The sequence below is a fragment of the Sorex araneus genome, chromosome 1 (genome assembly GCF_027595985.1).
Source record: "Sorex araneus isolate mSorAra2 chromosome 1, mSorAra2.pri, whole genome shotgun sequence".
Lineage (NCBI taxonomy): Eukaryota > Metazoa > Chordata > Mammalia > Eulipotyphla > Soricidae > Sorex > Sorex araneus.
The window spans coordinates 206,550,374-206,577,839 of record NC_073302.1 but is presented as its reverse complement, the minus strand read 5'-3'; the positions used below and the strand labels follow the sequence as shown (position 1 = coordinate 206,577,839).

At 42.4% G+C, this 27,466-nt stretch overlaps 1 protein-coding gene and 1 pseudogene across 9 annotated transcripts in view; both read left to right on the top strand.

Moving 5' to 3' along the window:
- Positions 1-27,466, top strand: part of LYPD6B (LY6/PLAUR domain containing 6B) — a 232,070-nt gene that overhangs the window by 115,123 nt on the left and 89,481 nt on the right. The gene's annotated exons all lie outside the window — the stretch shown is intronic.
- On the top strand, positions 3,367-3,486 carry LOC129400887 (small nucleolar RNA SNORA66; annotated as a pseudogene).

Sequence of the window (27,466 nt, the reverse complement as noted above, 5' to 3'; positions counted from 1 at the left end):
AACAATACTTTCTATTTAAATGTTTTCAGAGAATGCACTTTGGTTTAAGTTAGTAGAGTGTGACCTTGTGCGGCTTAATGCTCGAATCTCAAGGTAGCGTAAGGCATAGGGTTAGAAAACATTTAATTTAGCATCTATGGAGGCATCTTGGAAAGAGTTCTGGATGTTTATTTCTTTTCTCAGAATGCTTGTGGTAGTTTCATGAGGCAAAGAATGATAAGTAAATCATTAAGATCATGCAGTTAGTGTATAGAGCAAAGTAAGAATTGAATCCAGTTATGTGTGTTCCAGAGTTCATACTGGCCTTGTTTGAAACTGTTCCAGTTGCTTGTCACTTGCAAGTCAAGTGAGAGATTATATGTTATGGCATTATTCAATGAAATAAGCCCCCCTCCCCCAGGCGTCTGAGCTTTTCCAGGGATCTGTTAAGATCAAATCTGGCATTTATCAATATGTAAAAATATATGTCTTATAACTTTTATTATGCTGTCACTGTATCACTGTCATCCCGTTGCTCATCGATTTGCTCTAGTGGGCACCAGTAACATCTCCATCGTGAGACTTGTTGTTACTGTTTTTGGCATATCGAACACACCATGGGTAGCTTGCCAAGCTCCAATCATTTTTAAAAAGAAGAAAAGGAAATGGCCAACAGGTGCCAGAGACACAAACTGCTGGACCAGAGATGGCACAGTGGACATAGAGCTTGCCTTGCCTCTGGCCAACTGGATTCAATACCCAGTACTGCATCCCCTGGGTACTGCCAGGAGTGATCCTTGAGCACAGAGCCTGGAATACACCTCCAAGGTTTATTATGCCTATATTTGTAAAATGCAGCCATTTTAGAGTTTCCCACTAACTATTCAAAAACACTACAGTTCTTAGTGATTTTATATATTTTGTATACCTTTTTGGTGATGTACTTTGAGTACCAGAAACCAAGCTTGATTTAGGAGATTTTCAAGAAGTTTTTGTGATGCAAGAGTGAAATAATCATAATCAGTTTTGAAATATGGCATGCTTTGTTTAATCAGCCTTCTATTAATGGATGTTTAGTTTTTTCCATTTTTCTTTCACAAACAATATTCATACATGCTACCAAAAATAAGTATTTTTGGTATCTTTGTACTTTCAAATAGATTCTATTTTACTGCTGCAGACTGGAAATAGGATTGCTGAATCAAAAGGATACTTGAGTTTGTCTTTCTGAGGAGTGTTTGGCACATTAAGCAAGGACTCTCCCGTGCAATGACAACCTGAAACTGTATCTGTGTCACCTTAACCTAGCTCATATCCTTGGTGTTCACTTTTTTTAGAGTCCAAAAGTTGGATGGCTGATTTATACTCTGGGAAACTAGGACAATTTAGCATGATTTCCTTTTCCATGGCTTGAGAGAGTATATGTGATGAAATTATTAAATGAAATGAGTTTCTTTCTTTCTTTTTTTGGTCAATCCATTATATTCTCTCTGCCACTTTCTGTACTCTTATTTAAATGTGTAGACTTGGTGTCTTATCATTGGTGAATCTGCATCTAGGGAGAAAAACAATATCTAGAATTAGTTGCACATCATTAGCAAGTGGATTCTGGCCACTTGCTAAGAGAAAAAGTGAATGCTTCTTTCCTGTTTCCCTTCCCTTTGTTGCTGTTGCCTTTGTGATGGTCTGGTGCCTGACACTTGGCTATGATGTTCCTCAGTGGTCAAATTCAGTGGTGGTGCTGGTGTTCATTCTTTTGTGTTCACTGAGCGTTGATGAGGTCTTCACACATGTGCTGCTGGGGGTTGCACTTTTCGCCCTGCTATTCACACACCTCTAAGTGAGACTTGCCAGGTCAGACACTAGTTGCATTGATCTATGACACTCGGCTGTGTTCCAGAGATCGTACAGTCTGTCATAGCACAGAGTTCCCAGAACATAGTCTCTAAAGCCACTCACAGCACATGTGGATGGTAACAGACCCAACTCTTAGTGCCACACTGCAAAGCAGGCACTTCTAATCACTGGCTGCATTTTGAGGTCAAGCGTCAATTTACCTGTGAACATGATCTCCCATTGAGAACATGGAGTATCATTCCAGGCCTAGCCAGGCATTCAATGAGAGATTCCTTGAGTGTCCATGTTGGTTTTGAAGGATGCACCAATCTTGATCCTTGACACACCAGTAGGTGTACTTGGAAAAAAATCCATGTATACCTGATGTCAGTAGGCCCCCAGGGTGCCTTTTGTGAAGTGGGGAGGAGAAAGATGGTCATTTTCTTCCCTTCCACCTCTGCCACTCGGGACCCAGGGTTACTGGGTTCTTGTCTCGCCTCACAGAAAACAATTTCAGGAGTAGACCAGCAGTGAGGTAAGGTAGGTTTTATCTGGAGGTTGTTGAAGGGGAGGAGGGAGAAAAAGTTGTAGAGAGAGAGAATAATGTCTAGAGAGAACCCAGGCATCTCCAAGGGCAAAGAGAGCCCCAACACATCCCAGCATTAGACATGAAAACAGGAAAGTCCACATCTCAAGAGGGGAGAGGTGGGTGACACATGTGCTCAGGTGCCACATGTTCTCAGCCTCGTGGGCGCAAGCAGCACATGGGTTCAGACAGCCCTTTCTTTGTTTAAGGTGGCTTTTATAGGATTTTTCCAAACCTGCTCCCAAGTGGGGTTTCTATCTAGGTAAAAATTCATTACGAGGGAGGTTGCCAAGGCAGGTAGGGTTGGTAGTGGTTGATGGTCTTCTTTGAAATTCCTTTCCTGGCCTTTTGTTTCTGCTAGAGCTTTGGTCAGAGGGTGGGGGTCCAGCCCTCTCTGGGTCTATTGCTGTTGCTAGCCAGGTCTTATCAGGCTTTAGTTTCTGTTTTCTGCAAAATTGGCTTTTTGCAACTTCAGAGCTATTGATCTCATTATTTCCCAGGAAATTTATTGCCATTGCCTTGTGGGAGGGGGCCTTCTCTATCTACCTGCCCGCCTATGTCACACCCACCAGATCTTTCCACTTAGCAAGTATAAAGAAAGGAATGCTGACTTACTGTTTGTTGGTATTTTGTAAGTGCTTGCAGTCCAGTAGAGAAGGTGCTTGCCTTGTTCGTGGCTGACCTGGGATCAGTCTCCCAAACCTCATCAGGAGTGACCTATGAGTGAAGAACCAGGAGTAATACCTGAGCATGGTCCCTGAAAAGCACTAGCGGTATTTGGCTTCCAAAGTAACATTCTCTTTTCTCTATTCATCCACAAAACCTATATATTCCTTGTTTGGATCAGTTATCAAAAATTTAGGAACCCAGTGTGAATTCACATAACACTCTTATGAATTTCTGCAGCAAACATACATAGAATCCTTGTTCTATGGCAAGGATTGATCTCAGGAATCCAGTATCAGGAACAATCTCAGTCAGTCTCTGCATTATGTTCAGAAGTGAGGAAAACCAGGTTTACTGCAGCGATAGAAGCCTATTAACTTCAGAGCTTACTGAGTTGCCTATTTTATTCTAGGACAGGGTTGGCTGGGGCAGGATCCAATGTCAACCTGGATGGAAAGGAGTTCAGGTTCAGCTCTGGAGGGAAGGGAAGACATTTAGGCTCCTCCAGCCCCATGTTTTGGAAGCCGGAGCTAGAAAGGGAGAGTGCAGCTTACCCAGGGAACTGTGCTACTCCAGGAAACTTATTAGCACTAGAAAGAGAGGCAGCTCAGTTTCCTCTCAGGTGTAGACAAAAGCGGCTGTTGTCCCTGGGTGAAGAGCCTCAGGTGACTTGATTAGCACACAGCCCAGGCTGTTCAGATTTTCAGATGGAGATCATCAGATACAATCTGCCGCCTCATTAGGTTGACACTGTCCCTGCCCCTTCTTGTACTAATGTCACCGGAGCACTTAATAATCAGAGGTAAGTGGTGTAAGCATACACTGCAGAGGTAACCCGGGGTCAGTGGCAACAGATGCTCCAAGTAGCAGTCGTTTTCTCCTTCTCTGCGCTGTTTAAACTACAAGTGAAACAGGATAATAATGCAGCATGTTGAAATATTCGAGGAGTAGAACCGCAAAGCCATAACTTTTTATTTCCTATTTAAACTTGCAGTTTTTCAAGATCCAGGGGGAAATGAAATCTATGGGATGTTTGCCAGAGACTTGAAGAAGAGAGCTCATTTATTTGAGAGCAGAGAAAATGGGGGTACAGGGAGGATATGACTAACTATTCTAAGGTAAATAAAAAGAAGAATCTTTGGGGATTCTTTTCCTTTTCCAATGAAAGCAAGAGGAATTTAAATCTTATATTGATTTGAAGCTGGATCAGGTTAGGCTATAAAATGAACTTCCTGACTGAGCCCTGGAAAAACCCTTTTGGGGGGAGGAGAGAGCGGGGGAGGCGAGGGAGGGCTGTGGCATACCTCCTTTCATTGTTGCTGTTTTTCAATAGTGTGAGATCTACCCTAATATTCCCCCTAACCCTTCCAAATTCTTCCTGGGTTGGTGGAGCAATCAAAGATAACTCTAGACAGATTAGCAAGAGAAAAAGAACAAAGTTAACTGTATATGCATGGAGAATTAATAGGCCAGCATCCTGGAATATATGGGATAAACCAAGGGTTTCTGAACTAAGGAATACGATGGGCCTGAAGCAATATGGAAAGAGGGTAGCTTCTCATGATCCAAACTAGGTCATCTATATCTATATTTCTTTAAATTTAATTTTATTTCATTTTTAGGGGGAGCTCATTAGATGATGCTGAACTCAGCTTTGCAGACTTGATGGTTCAGTGCTCAGGCCCGGTGTCACATGACTGCTCAAGCCCAGTGGTTGCGGGGTTACCCCACTCCTTAATGCCTCCGGGAGCTGATGTGATGCTCTTAGGATGCGGATTGAGATCTCCCTTACCAACAAAGAGACTCCAGAGACTGCAAACAGCAAGCAGGGTTTATTGTAAGACTGGCTAGCCAGGGTCCAGCTGCCTACTCGGACACGCAGGTCCAGCAGGTTGGGCAAAGACCCCGAGCTTCCCCAAAGGCGATCTTATACAGGCCTTCCCCGGCCATTACAGCAGAGCCCGCGCATTTCATAGCCAATAGATTTGTAATATTACAAACTTTCTTAACCAATCCATTTAAAAGGACTTCACTCTATAGCCTATGGCTTTAGAGATCAGTATTCGCATCAATATTCAGGAATGTCCCAGTTCTGGGGGCAGTCCTGGGTCTTGTGATATGGGTTGTGTGATATGGGTCTGGTTATCTGGTCTGACCACCACCCTTCTTGCGACCCAGGGTGCCTGTATCCAAATTCCTTGCTCAGGGACAGATAGACAAGTTATTCTAGAATGCGGGCTCCTGTAAAAAGAGTCTTAAGAAAGCTAAATAGATTCCTGTGGTCTGTCCTGAGCCAGTTTCTCACAATGCTAGAACTTGGGCTCCAGCAGGCCAACATGCACTCCAGCCCTCTGAGCTCTTTCCCCAGCCCACACATGCTCTGGATTTAGATATTTGTCCTGCAACATAGGTAGGTTCCTCATAGGTTTCATCATAGGTAGATTTCATAGGTTTCAACATAGGTAGGTGATCTCTGGAGATGATTTCAATCTAAGCAAAGCCTACAATCATCATTTCTCTAGTTAAGGAAGTGGTGGAGTTACTCTTAAGACCCACAAAGTCTTTATATATATATATATATATATATATACATATATATCAAACTACTTATTTTAAAAAGTAGTTCACAATATTTCATTACATCTAATATTCAAGCACCAATCCCACCACCGTTGCATCTTCTCACCACCATATTTTGGATGTTTCCATCCCGAACCCCAATCCTAGGCCCAATGCAGAATCGAAATAATATATTTGTATTGTTTGTTATGAAAAAACCACTGAAAATGTAAAGAAAGTATCTTTAGAGGAAAAAGTGTGGAGATTGCTGTATTTCACCCAGGGGCCATTAAGCCCTTCTACAAGAGATCGCTTACATGTTGTTAACAGTTGAGCTTTGTGTGCTTTTTATATATAGCTGTAAAAAAGTGTATACTTCCCTCTAATATTGGTTGCTTCCTACTTTGAACCCTATCAAACGTGGTGTGGTAATCTTGGAGTATGGGTAGGGTGTGTGGTTTGAAGCATTCACGGCCGCGCGGTCCCAGAATAGATTCACTCGTGGGTGATGCTGTGCCCAACTGTGTAGAGAGCGGCCATGAGCATGACGGTGGTTGAGTTCTGGAGGTTTTTGGCTGCAGGGACTGGGTCTCTTGGGGCGGGGAGGGGATCTCACCCACCCCCTCTGGGGCACCCCAAGTGAAACAGCCTGGCACAGGGTCTGCTGGCATGGTTACGGCGAGTGTCATGTTATGCTCTCTTCTGGAAGAGAAGGACGTGCGCTCTAGATGGTGGCCAAGACCCACAGAATCTTAACTGACCTTCACTCCAAACAATCCACATACCAGGGCAGCTTGTTTTAGAAAATGAGTTCTGGGTGCCTGCAGGAGGCCTGCAGTTTCTTTCCTACAGTTGGGACCTAGAAGCTATACCAAGCTGGGTAGTCCTTCTCAGACAGCATATAATGTTCCCTCCTCCCCCCGAACCATCTGGACATAATGGGACTCAGTCAAGTTCTCTATTTAGTAGGTTAAGAACCTCAAGAGCAAAGCAGTGGTGCATTTACCTTAGGACCAGCACAATCTCCTCTGTGAGCCAGAGGTGGCGAGATCACAGGGGCAGGTGGCTTGTGCTCAGTGCCTAGCAGACTCCTATAAGAACTCATGTGGAGCCTTCCCTCCCCGAGAAACTTCCTGCAAAAATGCTCAGAAGAGAGATTTCTTCCTGCCCAAGTGAATTTCCTTTCTCTGATGAGGCCAATGGAGAGAGGGACGGTTGGATGGGGGAGGAGTACAAGGTGTCCATCCAGGGGACAGATAGTTGAGTTTTTCACTCCCAGGACTTAGATCTGACTCACCCCTGTTGCACCACGAGGAATCATTGCCTGTCCCCTAAGCTAAGGTTGCTAACTTCTTTTAGCCTGCCCTGAAACCTGGGCAAATTTCTGTGCTGCTGGGTTCTTATTTTCTGTATTGTTTGAAAAGATGTTTGCTCTGATGACTGTTTATGTGAACACAGAAATTAGTACAAATTCTGAAAGAATAACATGTTAACCTGATGAATCTGGACAAAAGACTATGTCACAGTTCATGGTCTTTCTTCTTGAGTCTTCTCTCTCGCCAGCCAGATCTACCCTGCTTTGGAGATGTCATTGATCACTGGTGGGGCATCCAGTTGAGGAAAAAAGCTGCAGTTTGCAAAAACACACTTCCATGAGGAGTGAGGTCACAACATAAAACTTGGTTACAGATTTGCAGTACGCAAATTTTATTTTTGTGGAAAACATTTACTGTGTTTATAGCAGTGAACCTTGCTGTCTTGGCACTTCCAGAGTGGGAAGCAAACAAGCTAGCTGAGAAAATCATATCAAGCAGTGAGAAGTGTTAGAAAAGGTCAATAATAAGGCAATTCAAAGGGACTGGAAGATAGGGATATGTATATATATATATACATATATATATGTACATATATATATGCTAGTCAAGGAAGGTCTTAGTGAATAAGACCTTATTCACTGTTGGCCAGGAGCCTGAGTGAATTGAGAGAATAAGTCAGGTAACTCCTGTGGGTAGAGAAGCTGTAGTAGTAGAGGTGGGAACATCACGGGAAACAGGAGTAGCATATGTGAAGGTCCTGAGGCAGGGCCAAAATGTGCTTGGTGTGTCTTCAAGGAGTAGTGAGGAAAGATCGGAGAGATAGCCAGCATTTATGGAATACATTTGGATGGAAGCGGTGTTCACTTGCTTGTACTGGTCTTGCTGCAGGTTTTGAGTGAACATTTTTACATGACCCATCACGTAATGAACCTCTTGAAAACCTTGCTGGACGTGTTTGTTGGTTTAACTGCATAGACATGTTGGCTCTGTCTATATAATTCATCAATAAAGGAATTTTAAGGGAATGTGCGGAGGAATTTGGAATTTATGCATTTTCTTAGTCTATCCTGGGGGTGGGGGTATTCATTTACCTAGATGCTATATTTTCAATGAATACTAGAGTGGCTAGAGGCTTTTTTGCCAATTTATTATTTGAATGAAATACATGAATAGGTAAAATGCAGATACATTATAAAAGATATTTAGAGAAAACACAGCTTCTGTTTCTCATCACTTTTTTCCCAGAAGCAATTATTGTTCTAAAATTCTTGTTATCTTTCTAGAACATGAATACCCCCATCATAAAAAATAAATCCAAAGATTGTGACTGCAAGCATTATTTCCCATCTTGGAGCTGTTCCATATTAGTGACATTGACTTAACTCCTCCTTAAGTAAATATATGAATCATTCCTATGTTATTGGGTATTAAGGTTTTGTATCTTTTCTATAATAATGAATACTGCGATGAAAATGCCTCTTCTGTTTGCCCTTTTGTTAAGTGAAGCCTAGGAACATTTCCAAGGCATGGGCTGGCAGGCAAAGAGGGGAAATGAATGTCTTAAATTTTGAGAGTTGATTTACACATTATGTCAATTTACATTCCTACCTGGGGTCTGGAATATTTTTTCACTAACATCCTATGTTTCTGTTTTTCTTTTTTGCAGTTTAAGTGAAAAATGCTGTTTCCTTGCAGTTTAATTTGTATATCCCCAGAAGTTGAGGAGAAGCAGATAACATTGTATTTGTCTCATTGGGGAATGTTTTCTGTCTGATGATGATGCCTTGAAATTTGTTGCAACTCTCATAAACCTTGTACACAATATTTTATAGATATTTCCCTGTACTTGGAAAAAAAAGCAATGAATTTTGTTCAGAGAGAGAGAGGATGGTTTCAAACATATATTTAGCTTAATCTTGTGGGCCAAGTTATGACTCTACTGATTTAAATCTGTTTCCTCAGACTACTTCTTTCAGAAGGGAAAGTTCCATCATTCTGGGTCTTTCCATTTGCCCTTTAGATTGTCAGATGTTGCTTTCCTGTGTGTTGGCTGTGTTGTTTAGGGGCATCATGCTTGGGTTGTGTTGGTGTACTGGTCACTGTGTCTTTGTCTCTAACTTGCATATTGCTGCGTCTGCTTGTTCTCTTTCCAAATGGTGTTTGGTTACTCTTTCATTTTTCATTCCTTATATATTTTTAATCATCTTGCTCTGTTGCTCTAGAAATGTCATTTGAAAGCTATGTGAATGAATTAGATCTATAAAATCACTCAGCATTTGTTGTCTAATAAATGAGTTTAATATGTCCACTAGCTTTGATATGAGTGAAAGAAAGTAAGGTGTGAGAAGGGAGTTGGAGAGTGATGGCCCATTATTTAACTGGGGAAACAAGAGAAACTGCATCCTTAAAACTCAACTTGTAGGTGCCAGAGACCTAGTACAGTAGATAGGGTGCTTGTGTTGCATGTGGTTGATTTGGTTTAGATCCCTGGCATCGCTTATATGGTCCTTCAGTGATTCTGTGTGCAGAGACAGGAGTAATCTCTGAGCTCCACTGGGTTTGGTCCCCAAACCAAAAACCAATTAAACAAACAAAAATCCCTCAACTTTTAGAAGTAACAAATGGCAAAAAACAAAGGAACTGGAGAGTTGGTCTATTTAACTGCGCTTACTTGGGGAGTATGGAGGTTGTAGGATAACATTGGGTTTGTCCTTTCAGCCTTGCTGCAGGGAACTTAGTTTACTTAAAGCAATGTTCTTTCTGTATGGACACAGGAAGACAGTTAATATTATGCTTTGTAACTTGGGAGTTGATTGACTCCAATAATATTTACTCCTGGACATCTGCTTTCTCGACTCAGTTGCCCTTAGTTCTTAGTACCCCAAAAGCAGGGTCCCGATGAGGGATGGAATGGACCCAGGGCAAGCTATGAGCTATTTTGGCATCAAAATGGGCCAGGCCAAAGCACCACAATACTCAACTATAAGTTGAGAGCATGGTCATAGACAAATGCTGTCATGATCCAAAGGTAATGACGAAACTACGACCCTGCTGGGGCTAGGAAGACTAACCTGACCTGAGGACTATGGTCTAGAAAATATAGAGATGTCCTCAGGAAGAACCAAACTTTAAGTTTGATATATCTTTTACTGTGCTCATGCAGAATGACATTACTAGAAATATTAGAAGTAAATTTACTATAACTATTTAAGTGGATTACTAGCAGAGGAAAAAAGAAAGTGACACACCCTGGATGGGATCCCACCATTAAATGGATCTCCTAGTAGTCTGGAGTAATCTCCTTAGATGAGATTTTGTTAATCTCCTGGAGGAGTGGTCTTACCCTTCTTTGTTGATTTGTTAATGTTCAACCCATCTTCGTGTCGCCACCTTATGTGATTACTATATAAACCAAGACTGTAAGAGAAGTAAGGAGAAGACACAGAAGCAAGAGAGAAGACACAAAAGCAGAGAGAAGACACAAAAGTGGGGGAAGAAGACACAGAAGCAGAGCACAAAGCGAAAAAGAATCATATAGTCATTGGAGCCAGAAGCAGGGGAAAGAATAATCACAAAACAAGTGAGAGTCAGAGTCAGAAGTAAGGGTCAGAGTCAGAAGTAAGGGTCAGAGTCAGAGTCAGAAATGAGAGCAAGTGGGGCTCCAGAGACTGAAGCATAAGGGCTCTGGAGAGAGAGATCGGAAGAAGAGAGATGGGAAGAGACCAGAGGAGAGATGACAGAGACAGAGTCAGAGATAGAGAGACAGATAGAAGAGAGCACAGCAGCACACACAGAAGCAGAGCACAAAGGAGGAGCTATCCCTATCCGGTCCATACACAGAGGCTCGAGAGCACCGAATGCGAGTGGTGCTCTCGAGAGCACCGCCCGGAACCCTGGAACACAACACACATCATCACACCCTTCCGCCCTTCTGGGCGCATGCTCTCGTTTATATTTTTCACAGAGGGGGTTGGATTGAAGGGGGTCTTTGGAACATTGGTGGAGGAAAGAAACATTAGTAGGTATGATATTTGGACAGTGTGTCCACAAAACAACTTTATTAGTTAAAAAAATTACTTGTAACCCCTAAATTATATAATTAAGAAAGCTAGCTTATAACCACATAAGGAAGGAGGCAATTATTTCTTAAAATGTCACTCAGTTTAAGACAAAGCAGGAAATAAGATAAACGTGTTCAAAAGGGTAGTCATATAGTTTTTATATGTTTGGTTTGATGGCCTGGCGGTACTCAGGGCTTACTCCTGACATTGTGCTCGGGGTCAGTCCTGGCAGTGCTCGGGGGTCCATATGTAGTTTAGGAATCGAATTGGGGTTGGGTGCATTCAGAGCAAGTACCTTAGCTTCTTACTCTGTCTTCAGTTCCTTATATAAGTTTTGGTTCCAGAGTGTTTTCAAACTACAAGAGCAGTGGATTTATAATCCAGAAAAGGACATTTTAGTGGGAAATGACTGTCCTAGTGATTCTTTCTGTCCTGAGGATGTGAAAGAAAATACACAAGTCTGCACTACAAGATTTGGGGATACCATTTGAGTATTTGAAAAATTTGTGTTCTGAAATTGCAAAATGATTTCTTCTCAAATAACTCTACTCTTACTCCAAAATAATGGCAAAACAAATGAACTGTGCTTGAAAGAAACAATTCCATCTTGGTAGTTGCAGGATCCAAAGATCTTCATCCCCGTGTACCTTTTTATTTTTTTGAGATGAATCAAGACAGGATTATTATGAGATGCAGAAAACAACATCCACAGAGTTTAATTGTTTTTTAAATTGCAATTATAACTAATTAAACACTAAAATGTGAACAGCTGCATAAGACTATTTAACATATTTCTTGGAGCCATCCCTACTTTTGATATGACTTTTAAAAGATTACTTATGGAAATGCACAGTAAATGATTATTTTACATTGCACACAAGAGAGTGAAAACCAACTTGAAATGAAGTCTGAGTTTTTTCTCTAAGCTGTTTACTGTAGGCGTGTGTGTGTGTGTGTGTGTGTGTGTGTGTATGTGTGTGTGCTTGTATGTCTGTGTGTTTATAACCATGAGTAGGTGTCAGAGCGTCCTGAGTGAACATCGGTGGTAAGAAATATCTATGTAGTGGTGTCATGTATGGTCTGAGTTAAACCATGAGCTGGTATATTTCTATTCCATGGGTGTTGATTTTATGCAGCTGGGTGTGCATTTCTGGAACCCTAGAGAAAATACAATCAGTTAGGACTTGGACTCATAGTGTCTACCGAATAGGGGTTGGGGTTGTGGATTATTTGGTGGTTATAATTGAATGCAGGGAATTGGGGGGGTGACCTGGGGGCCTGTTTTCATGGTACCTGTGAGCTGAAAATGTTTTGTTTCTATTTTTTACAAAAGAAGGAATAGGAGATGGAGCTCTCATGGAACAGAACTTTGTAAACATTTTCTTTTCTGTGGGACCAAGGGGTTTTGGGGTGCAGAACACTGGGTTTTTCAGGGCTTACTCCTGGATCTGTGGTCAGGGATCACTTCTGGTGGTGCTCAGGGAACCATATGAAATGCCAGGGATTGAATCCCGGTCAGCCATGTACAAAGAAAGCATCCTATCTACTGTATTATCTCTCCAGCTTCTTCAACTTTTCCACTTGCAATCCCTTTTACCTGAGAAATTGACGTGTCCCAGGCATCTATAAAATAGTTATAGAGCCCCAATACTTTCTGATAATAATAATAAAGAAATTTATTTTAACCCAATGAAAACATTTCTATGATTCCCACATTTTGTTAGGACCCCTGGAGTTTGAAAAGTTAGATTCTAGAACCAACACCTAACCCATCTTTAAAATTTTTTTTTATTTTTAATTTTTTATTAGTGAATCACCGAGAGGTACAGTTACAGATTTACAAACTTTTGTGCTTGCGTTTCAGTCATACAATGGTAAAGTACCCATCCCTGCACCAGTTCCCATTTTCCACCACCAAGGTCCCAGCATCCCTCCCACCATCCCCAACCAGTCCCCTCCACACCACACCACCTCTGTGGCAGGGCATTCGTTTTTGCTCTCTCACTCCTTTTGGCTGTTGTGATTTTCAGCAGAGGTATTGAGTGGTCATCATGTTCGGTCTATAGTCTATTTTCAACCCTCATCTCCCATCCCAAGTGGGCCCTCCTAGCACCCTTTACTTTGTGGTCCCTCTCTATCTGAGCTGCCTTTTCCCCCAGCATGTGAGGCCAGCTTCTAAGCTGTGGAGTAAGCCTCCTGGTACTTATCTCTACTGTTCTTGGGTGTTAGTCTTCCATTCTGTTACTTTATATTCCACAAATGAGTGCAATCTTTCTATGTCTGTCCCTCTCTTTCTGACTCATTTCACTTAACATAATACTCTCCATGTTAATCCACTTATATGCAAATTTCTAAACTTTATTCCTAACCCTATTTACTAACAGGTTACAGGCTTCCCTGGAAAGTTCAGGATATTACTTTGGGTGAAGATTTTTCTTATTGAGACAGATCTTAGAGAGGAAGATAACTGATGGATATTTGCTGAGTGAACTGCTCACATTGACTCTTTCTTTAAAATTACTTTAGGGTTCACATGCACATTTACTACAGTCTGCCATGTATGTTGTAAATATTTATGCACAGTGGGCAGGGCATTTGCCTTGCATGCAGCCAATCCAGATTTGATTCCTCTGTCCCTTTTGGAGAGCTCGGCAAGCTACCGAGAGTATCCCACCCACATGGCAGAGCCTGGCAAGCTACCCGTGGTGCATTCGATATGCCAAAAACAGTAACAAGAAGTCTTACAATGGAGATGTTACTGGTGCCTGCTCAAGCAAATCGATGAACAATGAGATGACAGTGCTACAGTGCTATGCAAATTTCATGACTTCATCTTTTATAACAGCTGCATAGTATTCCACTCTGTAGATGTATTAAAGTTTCTTTAACCAGTCATCTGTTCTCAGGCACTCTGGATTTTTCCAGATTCTAGTTATCATAAACAGTGCTGCAATGAACATACAAGTACAGATGTCTTTTCTATCCCATCTTGATATATATTCAAGTATACCCGTATTAATGTTCTTTGTCTTTTATGATTTTTATCATTCATTTACCTTTTCCTTATAAACAGTTTTGGTTGGCTCATTATTGTGTTCTTTGCCTCTGTTTTAAAGCAGAGTGTCTGAAGATTTCATCTATGCCCTCCACTCATCTGACAAAGACATAATATCTATGAAGTGTAAAAACTAGTAGAATCTAACAGGAAACCAAACAAAAAATTTAATAAGAAACAAACAAAAAAAACAAAAACAACCAACATCATCAAAAAATGGGGCAAAGAGGTGAACAGAAACTCCTGGAACTTGAAACACAGACGGCCAAAACATATATGAAACAAAGGCTCTGCATCACTTAACATCAGGGAAATGACAAATCAAAACAATGAGGAGCTATCATCTTATACCAGTGAGACTGACACATATCACAAAGAACAAAAACACTGGGTCAATAGGCTGTGACGAACCACCTCTGCCACGCAGCAACCTTGGTCCTCTCAGGGCGGGCTGCATGGAAAGGGCGACACTTTGAGGAGAGACAGTGGAGGGAGTATTTACCTTTTGGTCTCATACCATGTTCGTGGCAGCAGGGTCAAACTTTATCCCAGAATGTCTGAGTCAGACCCAACTCAGTTATATGGGTTAGTTCTCACATGATGTTGCCTTTGACCCTTTGTTACTACCTTGGTGTTTATCTCTGTCCCCTACATTTAAGAGACATCTTGCTGTATCTACCCCTTTCTTTCTGACTGACTTCGCTCAGCATGTTATCCTCTAGTGCCATCCATGCCACAGCAAATTGCATGATTTTGATCTTTCTTAAAGTTGTGTTATATTCCAGTATGTATATAGATCACAGTTGGGCTCTTTATTCTGCCGCTTTGTGGTAACACAATGGTGATACAAAATGCACCCACCATATGAAATGGAGTGAACAGAAGCAGATCTGGTCTCTGCTCTTGTAGATCATAGAATCCAGTGTGGAGTTCAGAAACGAATCACATAATCATACTAGTGTGCCAGGAGTTCTCCAGAGAAGGAGAAGGAGACTTTTGAGAACTTTGTTAGATAATGCGGTTATATGCAGTGAGTGAGGTCCAAGAAGGTTTTCCTGAGTGGCTAAAGGAGAGAAATACAAAAAGAGGGGTAGGCATGTCAGTCAGGAGGAAGTGAGAACAAAGCTTCTAGATATGGGGACACAATGTTCCAAGTCGCTGCAGTTGGATGGGGTGAGGTGAATCAGAAAGGAGGCCCCTAGGAGGTACAGAATATGGGTGAGCTGATGAAGAGGAGGGTACAAAAGTCAGGCTAGCTATGTAAGAGTTTGGACTTTCTCTGAGATGCAGTGGGAACTTTTTTAGGAGAAATCCAGGAGAGAAATATTCCAGAGAGAGTTTGATATAAAATTGGATGCCTGCCTATTGCTTCCGACTCTAATGCCTGGCTGTTGTAGCCATTCCTGGGAAAGTCCAAATAAATATCCTCAAGGATATATGAAAGAACAGCAAATACCTTAAAATCCTCAAAGCAACAAACAATAGGCCTTTGGGTTGCCAGTCACAGAAAACCCTCATAACTTCCTTTCTCACCCCAGGCACATTTCTCAATAGTTGCAGAGATTTTCTTGCCTATTATCTAGAAAGATATCTATTTCTAAACTATTATTTCAGATTTCCTAGCAACTCTATCAGATAGGGTGGGACACTCAAGGCGCCCACGTGGAAAGTTTTAGAATGGAATATAGCCTACAGGCCTCCTCTTGAGGTTCCCTCCACCTCTGGATGCCACCATCCAGTGGCACACTGGATCCTATCAGGTGTAGGACTCTGCCTATTGGCGGATTCATTCCAGGTTCTAAGCAGTTCTTCAAGAGTAAGTAACTCAAATTCTTTCTGACACTAATAATCAACCCAGCTTCTGGGAGCTTTAGAGATAGTAATGTGGCCAACATTTGTGCATAAAAACAAAATGCAAAATGAAGTAAAAGTCTCACAGTGAAGCAACCTGAGAGTTTTATCTACCTTTGATTTGTGATAAACAAAACAAAAAATCCAACAGAAGTACTCTGCAGAAGGTTTCTCTGAAGGTAGTCAGTTCTGCCTTATGCAAAGCTTTGAGAGGAATGCAAAGTGATTCTCATTTAACAGGAATTTATTTATGTATTGTGATTACCTCTAGTCAAAGCAAATTATCTGATGCTTTAATGTGACTGTAAAGAGCCCTAGGATTGGGTAGAGTAGGCCTAGCTGATTACAAATTTATGCAGATGAGCCAACATGTGTGTATTTATGCGTATGTGCACGCAACCGCAATGCACACAAGCGGGTGCAATTTTATTTTTTCACCTAATCAAGTCAAAAAGGACTGAGTCTTGTGCTCTGAGCTATGTGTAGTTTTGATTCTTCTTTTTTTTTTTTCAGTGTATTTCAAGATGACTGCAAGAGCAGACCTCCCTTGGGCCTTTCATCCATGTCATTTCAATGCATGGGAAATTCTAAGGGAATAATACCTCAATAAAAAAAATTAAAAAGAGTACTAAGGGAATGTCTATATGCATGATTCCAATTCCTCATATTCCCTGGAGCGCTCGACATTTTTCTTTCTGAAGAGGCAGCTGCATCTGAGAAGTTGATTTAACATGTCAAATCGTGGCTATTACATCGAAAAGCTTTTAGGTCTTCTCTTGCTTAGTAATTCTAAAGGGTGTTGCAATCTTCCCAGGGAAAAAGCAAGCAAGACTTTGCAGTTGGATTTGGACAAATTGGAAGAATTGAGAAAAGAGTCATAAACGTGATTAAGGGCTGGAGGGGATGACTGAAAGGAGATTAAAGAAGTGAATCTCGGGTCTTGGCCAAAACACAGATGTGGGAGGAGCGGAGGGTAGAGCTCTCAGAAGATGATAAAATGCCAGGAAATCAAGAGGGGCTGTTAATTTTTTTGGGGGGGTGTCATAAGTCCTTTTGAAAAGGCCCGTGAATGTATAGATCATAAACTTCAGAAGAATATTCAGGCTTACACATTTTTTTTTTATTATTCAGAGCTGGGGATCAACCTAGGGCCTCAAACATGCAAAACAAGTGATCTCCTCCTGAGATATACTCTTGGTCTTTAGGCTCATATGCTTTTTGTGTGTATGTATGTGGAGGGGAGGTGGGGGGTTGCCCCCAAGCAATGTTTTGAGGGCCACTCCTAGATTTTCTCTGCACACTCTGAGTTCCAGCGATGTTGTGGCGGGGTGCCTCTAGAGCTGTGCCATTAGTGTTGGAGCAGGGAGTTATGCAGTACCAGGGATCAGACCCCGGGTTTGTGCAAGGCCTGAACCCCTGAGCTCCCTCCCTGGCCCTGACTCTCATTCCTGACCTATTTTTTTCCTTTCTCTGGGTCACATCAAGACAGACAGGGTTACTCTGTGAGTATGTAGTTCTCAGGTCTTTTGATAATTCAAGATAACTTAGGAGGATAAATTTTTACACTCATTTTTATGAATGTTAAAGAATCTATGCTATGCCAATTAATCACTTTCCTGGACCATTAACAACTTCTTGATTGCCATAAAATTCTCAACTTTCTTATTATCTCCAAACTCCTGAAATCCTGGTGCCTTTAGCTGTTGGGTTTGATGCCCAGTTTCTCACAAGAGAGCCTTGCCTGCAATGCCTTTTGGGCCTCCCAATCTATGTTCAAAAAGCCCCAGGGTGACACTGGCAATTCTTAGCCAACCAGGCTGATGGTTCAACCAGGTTGGTGCCCTAAGTATGAAATGCTGCCTTTTGGTGTCAGGTCTATATGGTCCACTCTGGTGGTGCTGAAGGATTTCCAGGCCCATAGCCAGTGATGTCGGAGGCCCCCAGAACTGCACCCGGCAGGGACTCAAACCTGGGTCTGCTGTTAGCAATTTCTGGCCTCTGCCTTGTGATGCTTATGTTATCACAGGTCACTGTGAATGGGTTGAACTGTCTAGTAGGCAAAGCTAGTGAATATATATGTATATTTTTCAGGGGCATTGAGTCTTGTTTTGGTTTGGTTTGCTTTGCTTTTTGGGTCACACCCAGAGATGCATAGCCATTCTGGCTCATGCACTCAGGAATTACTCCTGGTGGTGCACAGGGGACCATATGGGATGCTGAGAATCAAACCCGGGTTGGCTGCATATAAGGCAGATACCCTATCTGCTATGCTATTGCTCCAGCCCTGGCATTGAATTTTTCTAGGGAAGCATTTTTTAGTCTCTTGAGGAAAGGGGAGGAAGGTGGGCGTAGGGTGTTAAGCTATAAAGGAGGAATGTGCTGGGGGTCAGGTAGTCTTTCTGTAGATGGACAGAATATCTGACTGGCAGGGAATGGGATATCTGGCTCAGCATGCAGATGGTTGCTGGTTGGTCAGGTCTCAGTTCTACACATTTTTCCACTGCTCCTTACTGCCCAACGCCTTTAAATCTGGAAGTTTGTCTGTTTAGCTTTACCAAAGGAGGAAGTCCTAATCTTCAGTAGGGTCAGATGACTTACTACATAGTGCTGGACTGAGGCGCTAGAGAAAAAAATGCTGGGCTTTTCTATAATCTCTCAGCTTTCCATCTGAGATCTGACTTCTTACTCTCTGGGGCTCTTCAGGTGCTGACTCCTGAGGGCGGAAACAAACTCATTTGCTTCTGCACGCTGCTGACAGGGCAGCGCCAAGCTCACGTAGAAAATGATTTGTCCTGTTTTCTCTCCTGAAATTTCTCATGCCGTTTTCTCTTTTCCGTTCTCTTTATATTAGTAAGGGGAAATGTATCATTTCACTATTTCATACCTGGAAAAGTCTTTCTGAGCAAGGATTTGGTAGGGAAGGAAGATGCCTGTGATCCAGCCGCCATTTTTACCAAAATGCCAGGATGCTTTGGTTTCCATAGCCAATTCCCTCCACTTTTTCATGATTTAGACTCATTCTTTCAGATCTTTTCAGTTTCTCTAGCACTGGTTGCTCTCTTACATTCTATGTACTTAAATCTAACATTCTGAACCCTAAAAAATGTTAGTCCTCACCCATTCTTTTGACTCTAGGTTTCAGCACTAAAAAAAGTATCCAGTGTTACTGTTTCTGGAATTGTCCAGCCCTTATCACATTTTCACTATGCCCTGGTGATGACTGCTACCTTTATTTTAGCAGAGGGATGCGGGGTAGGTGAGGGTTAAAGGAGGGAGGGCATACCCAGCAACGCTCAGGAGTCATTCTTGGGTCTGCACTCTATTTTAAAGCTAGAATTACTCCTTCTGGTGCTCAGGGGAACATATGGGATGTCTGGGATTGAACCCCGTCAGCCGTGTACAAGGCATGCACTCTGCCTGCTGTATTATTGCTCCAGCCCCATTGACTGCTACCCTTTGAAAGATCATGGTTGTTTTAATTTTATGATCCCTCCCAGCCCTTATCTACATCTACAGTCTCAGACTTCTGGTTACTAATTCTTTTTCACGGGAGTGGTGGGTGTGGTGGGAAGGAGAGATTTGGGTTACATTCAGTGATGACTTGGTACTCAGGGATTATTTTAGACGTGTTCAGGGGACCATATGCAGTGCTGAGGATCAAACCAGGGTTGGTGGAGAGCAAGACATGTGCCATAATTCCTGTACTATCTTTCCAGCCATGGTCACTAGATTCTTCTGGTGGTGCCTGGACTTTGCACTCAGTCTGCTGAACTTCTCTTGTCCCTCACCCACTGAAATACAAGCATCCCCCAAGCTCCTGCCCGAGGCCCTCCTTTCCCCTTGTGACACAGACATTTCTATTTTCCTGTGCATAGCTGTTACCTTTAAGTAGAGACTCTTCAGTTTCTTGTCCTGAGTCCTGACCTTCCCCCTTGATGGGGACTAACATTATTCAACCTGTTCACACCTGCCTGCCTGCACTGGTCCATAGACTGATGGTGGAAACCCCTATCTAGCCAGCTTGTCTAAATATCTCTCGAAGAGACTTACACAAAGGTCCTGGTAAGTCCTTGAATTCACGTGTCTAAAACCAATCAGCTTTATCTCCCATAGCCTATTCTGCCTCCTGTGTTTCCCGTTATTGTTAATGGGACTAATGGCAAAATTGTTTCCCAGTTTCTCAGGTTAACATGTTTAGGATCCAGGAGTAGCCTCTGACCACTGCTGCCCGTGGCCCAAATTCCCTCATCCCTCTCCACCAACTCTAAGGAGGCAATGGTGGGGAAGAGGAGCAAATATACATTCTAACAACAAGATGATGAAACATCAGCTCACACTGTGAGTGTCAGTGAATAAGAATTATTATCCATTACTATAGTTTTCTGTCTGTTTTAAGCAATTTTGAAGATCTCAGGTGATACTGACATATGTCCTGATTTCGGTTCTCTAGAACCATGGAAGTGACTGCATGCAGATGCAGATGTGAGCATAACAGACTTGTTTGACAGTCTTCCTACTCCCACGCACTCACCTGCAATCCCTGCCAAGATGGGGACCTTCCCTTTCTATCTTTCTTTCTGTTTCTCATCCTTCCTTCAGTGCAGTGATCCAGACTGCACTGCTCCCTGGAACCTGGAAAGAAGTCATTTCTTAGCTCTGTTTTTTTTGGCCACACTCATTGGTGCTCAGAGATTATTTCTGGCTCTGTTTTCTGTGCTCAGAGATCTCTCCTGGTGCTGCTCATGGAATTCTGTTTGGTGCTGAGGATTGACCCAAGGTTGACTGCATTCAACGGAAGTGCTATGGCTACCCCCTGTACTATCCCCCCAGCCCCTTGCTCTGTCTTTATGCAGATGTTCTTTTCTCTGCACTAATTCTTTTCCCTGAATTTCCACTCTTTGTTTATAAATATATATATGGCTGGAGCGATAGCACAGAATGTAGGGCATTTACCTTGCACACGGCTGTCCCAGGTTTGATTACTCCTCCCCTCTCAGAGTACCTGGAAAGCTACCGAGAGTATCTTGCCTGCATGGCAGAGCCTGGCAAGCTATCCGTGGTATATTCGGTATGTCAAAAATAGTGATGAGTCTCACTTGGAGATGTTACTGGTGCCCACTCAAGCAAATGGATGAGCATTGTGATGACAGTGATACAGTGATATAGTGATGTATTAATGATAAATAAATATACATGTTGGGGTGTTGGGCCACATCAAGTGGTGCTCAGAGGTTATTCCTGTCTCTGTGCTCAATAATCACTCTTGGCAGCCTTGGGGTACATGACAAACACACTACCCTCTGCCCTATTTCTTCAGTCCCTCATAAAATATCCCTCATAAAATATTTTTATTATTTAAGATCTTGCTATAATTCTACTTACTCTGGGAAAATTTACATTTCTCTTTTCTCTGCTTTGCATGGAATTTCACTTATGCTTGTTTTATGATTCTTACATTCTGATGGTATGGGTCATTGTCATATCTTTGTGCTTATTCTATTCTCTCCTGTCCCCAATATGAGCTGCCTAAAGGTATATCTGTTCTCTATATACTCAGCATATCTTTTATCGATGAGGGATTTCTGTGCACAGGAGATAGGCAAGGCTTCATGCTAGATACAGGGGTTGGGACAGAGAAGATATGTGTGACTGAAGCCGAGTTCTATCTATATTCTGTCACGAGGTTTACGGAACGTGTTCCCATGTCTAAGGAGAGGAGAGGACAAGAATGTCTTCTTTATCTGCAAGGCTGCGAAGTTTTAGAAGGAAAGAGAAATCCGATGTGGTTGGTGGTGAAGGAGAACAAAGGCTTTGGAGGAGTTATCTTTTGAGTTGGGCTAAGAGATACTGAAAAGGAGATAGAGGCTTTGAATAGAACCATGTTGACTTAATGAAAGGAATTCCAGATAGAGGACTTCAGAATACTTAAAGGTCTTTATAAATATAATTAAAAAGTTATTTGCACAGGTGCTGCTCTCAGTGATGCTCAATCCAGTGGTATGGGCCTACGGGTTCAGCACTTGTGCCCAGCTGGGGACTCTGGGTCACCCAGAAGTGTTGTGGGGTAGGATGGGGTTGGGTGGAGAGAAGCATTCCCTGCTAGAGATTGAACAAGGCTGTGGCATATGCCCAACATATGCTTCATCACTTGGAACCATATCCTTGGCTCTGAGAATCTATTAAAGGGAGTCAGTACTTTACTTTGACCTCCCCTACACCAAATAGAGAAGGCCAGTTGAAGGCAAGCCTAAGAAGAGGGGCTTGGGGCTCATTCTACTGTGGTTGGATACTTGGCCATAGAGACTAGGTCTCAGATGCCACTCCAAGTGTGTGGACAGTTGTGGCCTGATTGGGTTCTGTTCACCAAAGGTCTCAAGAGCCTCCACCACTGTCATTTTGTCACCTCTAGTCCATCTCATGCCCCCATCAAATCCTTTCAAGTTAGATATTTCTAATAAACTTAATTTGGTATTTATATCCTAACCACTAGTACCTCTGAATGTGATCTTATCTGGTAATTCAGGCCTTGCAGATGTAATTAAGTTAAAGATCTCAGGATACATTTGTTTTGGATTTAGGTTCTTAGATCCAATGGCCACCATCTTAAAGGGAAAGAGATAGGACAGAGACAGGAGGAACGGCTAGTGAAGGGCCTGGAGTTGTGTAGCTACAAGTCAGGCACTAGCCAGTAGTCAACAGATACTTGTAGGTGCTAGACCCAGGATGGATTCTCCCTCAAAGCCTTCAGAAAGTATCAACCCTGCTATTTTCATTCTGAACTTTGCCCTTGAGAGGAAAACAAATGTCCGACTTATTTATTTGTTCAGGTGTTCAGGGATTACTCCTGTCTCTGTGATCAGGAATCAGTTCTGATGGGGTTTAAGGGATCAGATCAGATATTGGGGATGGAACCCTGGGTTGGCCACGTGCAAGGCAACAAAACAGGGAGAGTGGATTTGGTTGTCTATGGAGAAGATTTCAAAAATAAGGGGGTAGCACAATCAGTAGTGGATTTGCCTTGCACATAGCTGACCTGGGTTCAATCCGTGGCACCACATATAGTCTCTGAAAACCACCCGGAATGATTCTTGAGCACAGAGCCAGGAGAAAACCTTGAGTACTGCTGGGTATGGCGCTAAAAACTAACCGTAGGAACAAACAAGGAAGAAATATTTAACTGAGTTTCTATGTTGAGTCCAATAATATGCAAGGTACTGAAAGAAATAGAAGAATAAAATTCCAAAAGGATTCTTTTTCTGTATTGTTTTGGGGCCACATGTAGTAGTGCACAAGGTCTATTCCGGCTCCTGTGCTTAGGGGTCATTCTCAGCAGTACTGGGATCATATGTGGTGCTGAGGATTAAACCCAGGCCTCTATCATGCAAAGCATGTGTTCAGCACATTTAGCTATCACTCTGCCCCAAATGATGCTCAGAGCAGAACCATTAGCTACCCATGGTTGGAACAGAACCATTAGCAAAGCTCACAGGTAGTTGGTAAGTCTGAGGAAGATTTAACTTGGTAAGAAAAGAAACTTTAGTTTTTTTTTTTAATTAACTGACTAACTACTTGAATTTTTTTCAGAATTCATTATTGAGTTTCAGATTGTATGATAAAGTCACTCAACAGAGCATATTCCTTGATTCCATTAAGTTCAAATTACCCATTGGCTTAAGGCATGGTGCTTTCTAACTTAACAGCAGAACCTTGGAATGTGGGCTGAGAAATTTTTCTTTCCTCACTTCCTTGCTAGGAGAAGATTGTGCAGCCCGCTGAAACCGCGTGGGGGTGGAAGCACAATCCCCCTCGGGTAACCGGGACGGAATAAATTCAAGTGCTGTCTTATCTAAATGGTTAGACAAGTTCCCCTTTGCCTGCCTAATTGCAGCCGTCTGCTCTCCTTTTTCTTCCACGAGCTAGGACTTGACAGACATGAGTCTGAGCTGTCCCCCTGCTTCTGGAATGCATCCTAGATGGGAACCCTCACTACTGCAGTCCGGAGAGCATCCAGGGGCCTTGTTGGCCAACTGCAGGAAAGCTCCATGTCATTGTTGGTGACATCAGAGGAGATTACACATTTGTTTCTGGATAATTCTAGAAAGAGCTAAGCCAAACTTGTGTTGGTTTGGGGGAGGATGCCAGAGCAACGTTTGAGGAGACTGTTAGAGGTGGGGCATGAGGATTGGCTGAGTGATCTCTTCTGATCTACTTGCTAATCCAATGTATCCCCCCGCAAGTCATTCCCAGGGAACCAGAACTGTTGCTCACTTAAAAGTGGGTCAAATTCCTGTGCTAAATGTGGAAGTTAAATAGTGGTATTTTCATGAAGACATTGGTCACCTCTCCCACACATATTTTTTCCAGTGAAGAAGATAGTTTCTATTTCTGGGTCAAACTTTAGGTGACCAGGAGTCTGTTCCAACTATTTCTTGTTCTTCATTCACTTTTGTGGTATGACAATCACTTGAAGCACTTGGCTTCTAACCCACCCTTCCTTCCTTCCTTCCTTCCTTCCTTCCTTCCTTCCTTCCTTCCTTCCTTCCTTCCTTCCTTCCTTCCTTCCTTCCTTCCTTCCTTCCTTCCTTCCTTCCTTCCTTCCTTCCTTCCTCCCTCCCTCCCTCCCTCCCTCCCTCCCTCCCTCCCTCCCTTCCTTTCTTCCTTCCTTCCTTCTTTACTTCCTTCTTTACTTCCTTCTTTCCCCCCTCTCTCTCCCTCCCTCCCCCTCCCTCCCTGTCTCCCTCTCTCCCTGTCCCTCCCTCCCTCTTTCCCTCCCTCCCTCCCTCCCTCCCTTCCTTCCTTCCTTCCTTCCTTCCTTCCTTCCTTCCTTCCTTCCTTCCTTCCTTCCTTCCTTTATTCCTTTCTCCCCTCCTTTCTTCCTTCCTTTCTTTCTTTCAAGAAAAGGAACTGAGATTGGTTTGTGGAGTCAGTCAAGAGTATTGAAGCAAGAGAAATGAGGACATAGTTTCTGAGAAGAGTATCCCAAAGATGCTATTTGCAGGGTGAGCTCTAGTTAGCACAGAACATTGGGAAAGGTAGAGGAAACTCCTCTGGTAGAGAAGCCAGGGCCATAGGGCCAAGCAAACAGTGTTCTGATTGTCGGGCTCCTCTTAGGGGTATTTGAGAGGAATTTCTAGTTGCCACTTTCTTTGGAGTTAAGGGATAAGGAGATGGATGCAGTGACATTTGGTGCAGAAAGACAAAGGGAAAATGGATTTATTTTCTAACGAATGAGTAGGTCTGTTGTAACAAGTACGACAGTCTTGGTGTTTTAAAACCATATCTATCTATTTTTAAAATAATAACGAAATGTATTGCTCTTCTTGAGTATCCCAACACCATAATTATTTAGATATATTTTTAATTAAAAAATAGAGAAATCACAGCCTAAACATTTCCAATTCTGTGGTAACAATCTTAAAGTTTTTTTTTAATTTATTCTTTTATTCTTCCTCATCACCATGTGGAAAGTTACAAAGCTTTCAGGCTTAAGTCTAAGTTATACAATGCTCGAACACCCATCCCTTCACCCGTGCACATATTCCACCATGAAGAATCACAGTATACCTCCCCCCTCCCCCCAACCTCCCCAGCCCCCCACCCCACATGTGTAACTGGTAAATTTCACTTTACTTTCACTTTACTTTGATTACATTCAATATTTCAACAAAAAACTCACTATTATTGATTTGGAGTTTCTCCCCGCTAAAGTCGACCTGCTGAAAAGAAAGCATTTGATAATTTGTTTGCCATTGCTGAGAATGAAGAGATATGAGGTTGAGAGGCCGCACTAGCAGCCTCATGGTTTTGGATTTCTGTATTTTAGTATTTAAACCAGAGTGCCCAAAAACAGATGACTGGTTAAAGAAACTCTGGTATATCTACACAGTGGAATACTATGTAGCTGTCAGAAAACATGAAGTCATGAAATTTGCATATAAGTGGATCAACATGGAAAGTATCATGCTGAGTGAAATGAGTCAGAAAGAAAGAGACAGACAGAAAGATTGCACTCATATGTGGAATATAAAGTAGCTGAGAGGTACAAGCTTACAATGGTGCAATTTCTGGCAGACATTTCTCATATCTATCTTTTGTTTTTCAAATTGTTGTTCCCTTCCAAGTTTCTTTCTTTTCTGTGGCCCGCTTGCCTACTGCTTGGCTCCCTAATATTGTGCCACCCGCATTTAAGCATTTTTTCACCTGTAGCCCTCTTGGACTATCCTGGTGGCCCATTGGGTGCCAGATGGGACCCCAGGAGGCTCTCAGTGAAGACAAACTGGTTGAGAGATCGACACATTTCTTCTTACAGCTGAGGGGCAAGATCTCAATTCTGAAATGAAGCTGTGAGGGACACCGGTTTCTCCTTGTCTTTAGATGACCTCCTTCTCCCTGTGTTCCCACACACCTCCTCTCTCCAGATTTCCTTCTGTGAGGACAGCAACTATATTGGACTAGAGCCCACTCTAATAGAAACCTTTAATTTAGCCATCTCTCTAGAGACCCTGTTTCTAAATGCAGTCACATTCTGAGGTAATGGAAGTTAGGATATCGACATCTGCATTTTGGAAGGAGTAGACACGTTTCATCCCATAACAAAGGGAATTGGCTTTCTACCAGGATCAAGTTGAAGTTTATAACTACTGATGAAGTTTTATTGCCTTGTCAGAGTTCTTATCTTTAGTAATGGAACCAGGCCAAGGGGAATTTGTGTGTGCGTGCATGTGTGTACCTGTGTGTGTGTGCGCACACACATAAGAAAAGACTTGGAGAATTGGGATGACTATCATAGATGAGATTTTAATACCTACGTATTTCCCCTCATCTACTTCCAGAATAGTTATTGTTGGTGCCCTGAGTGGAGGTCTGAGTAATTCACCAGAGAACTGAGAACTTTCTCACTTGGGGCACCTGATTAGCGCTTTTTGAGATCTTGATGTTGGCATCTTGGTTTCAACCTGTTGGGTTGAATTGGCTTCTGCAATTCATGGCAATGTCTCCTGTGTTAGAGAGAATGGAGTCTTCACCTAGACATGAAAAAAGAATAATCTTAATGATGTTCATTTTGTTTTTATTTAAGAAAAACATAAAACCCTTGCTCATGAAATGAGTCTTTAAAAAAAACACACCAGAAGAATCAAAGTTGGATTTTCTATAATTTTCTCAAATAGTTTTTGTTGTTTAAATGACATGTTCCCTACTAACAGAATATTCAAGGAGGGAATGAACTTCAGCTCAGCCAAGTGCTAACAATCTGGGGTGACAGCAAGTCCTCCCTGCTGAGAAGTTTTTGCTGAACAAAGTGGCTCGGATACCTCTATGGCTCTTGAGTTTGCTTATAATTCCCTTGCCAGTGTGCAAAAATGGTTATTTTTTGTCAAGTTCCTGCAGACATCTTCTGATGACTCACACTGGGCCTCTTTTGTGAACTCAGGTGTGCGGTGGCAACAGCCCTCCTTCATGCCATCTGCTCTCTCATACTCTCTAAAGGTGAAAATCAGAGTGCAGAGCGGAGTTTTGCTTTCTCTCTCAACTATGTGCTTGTCTTGCTGGGGAGCTG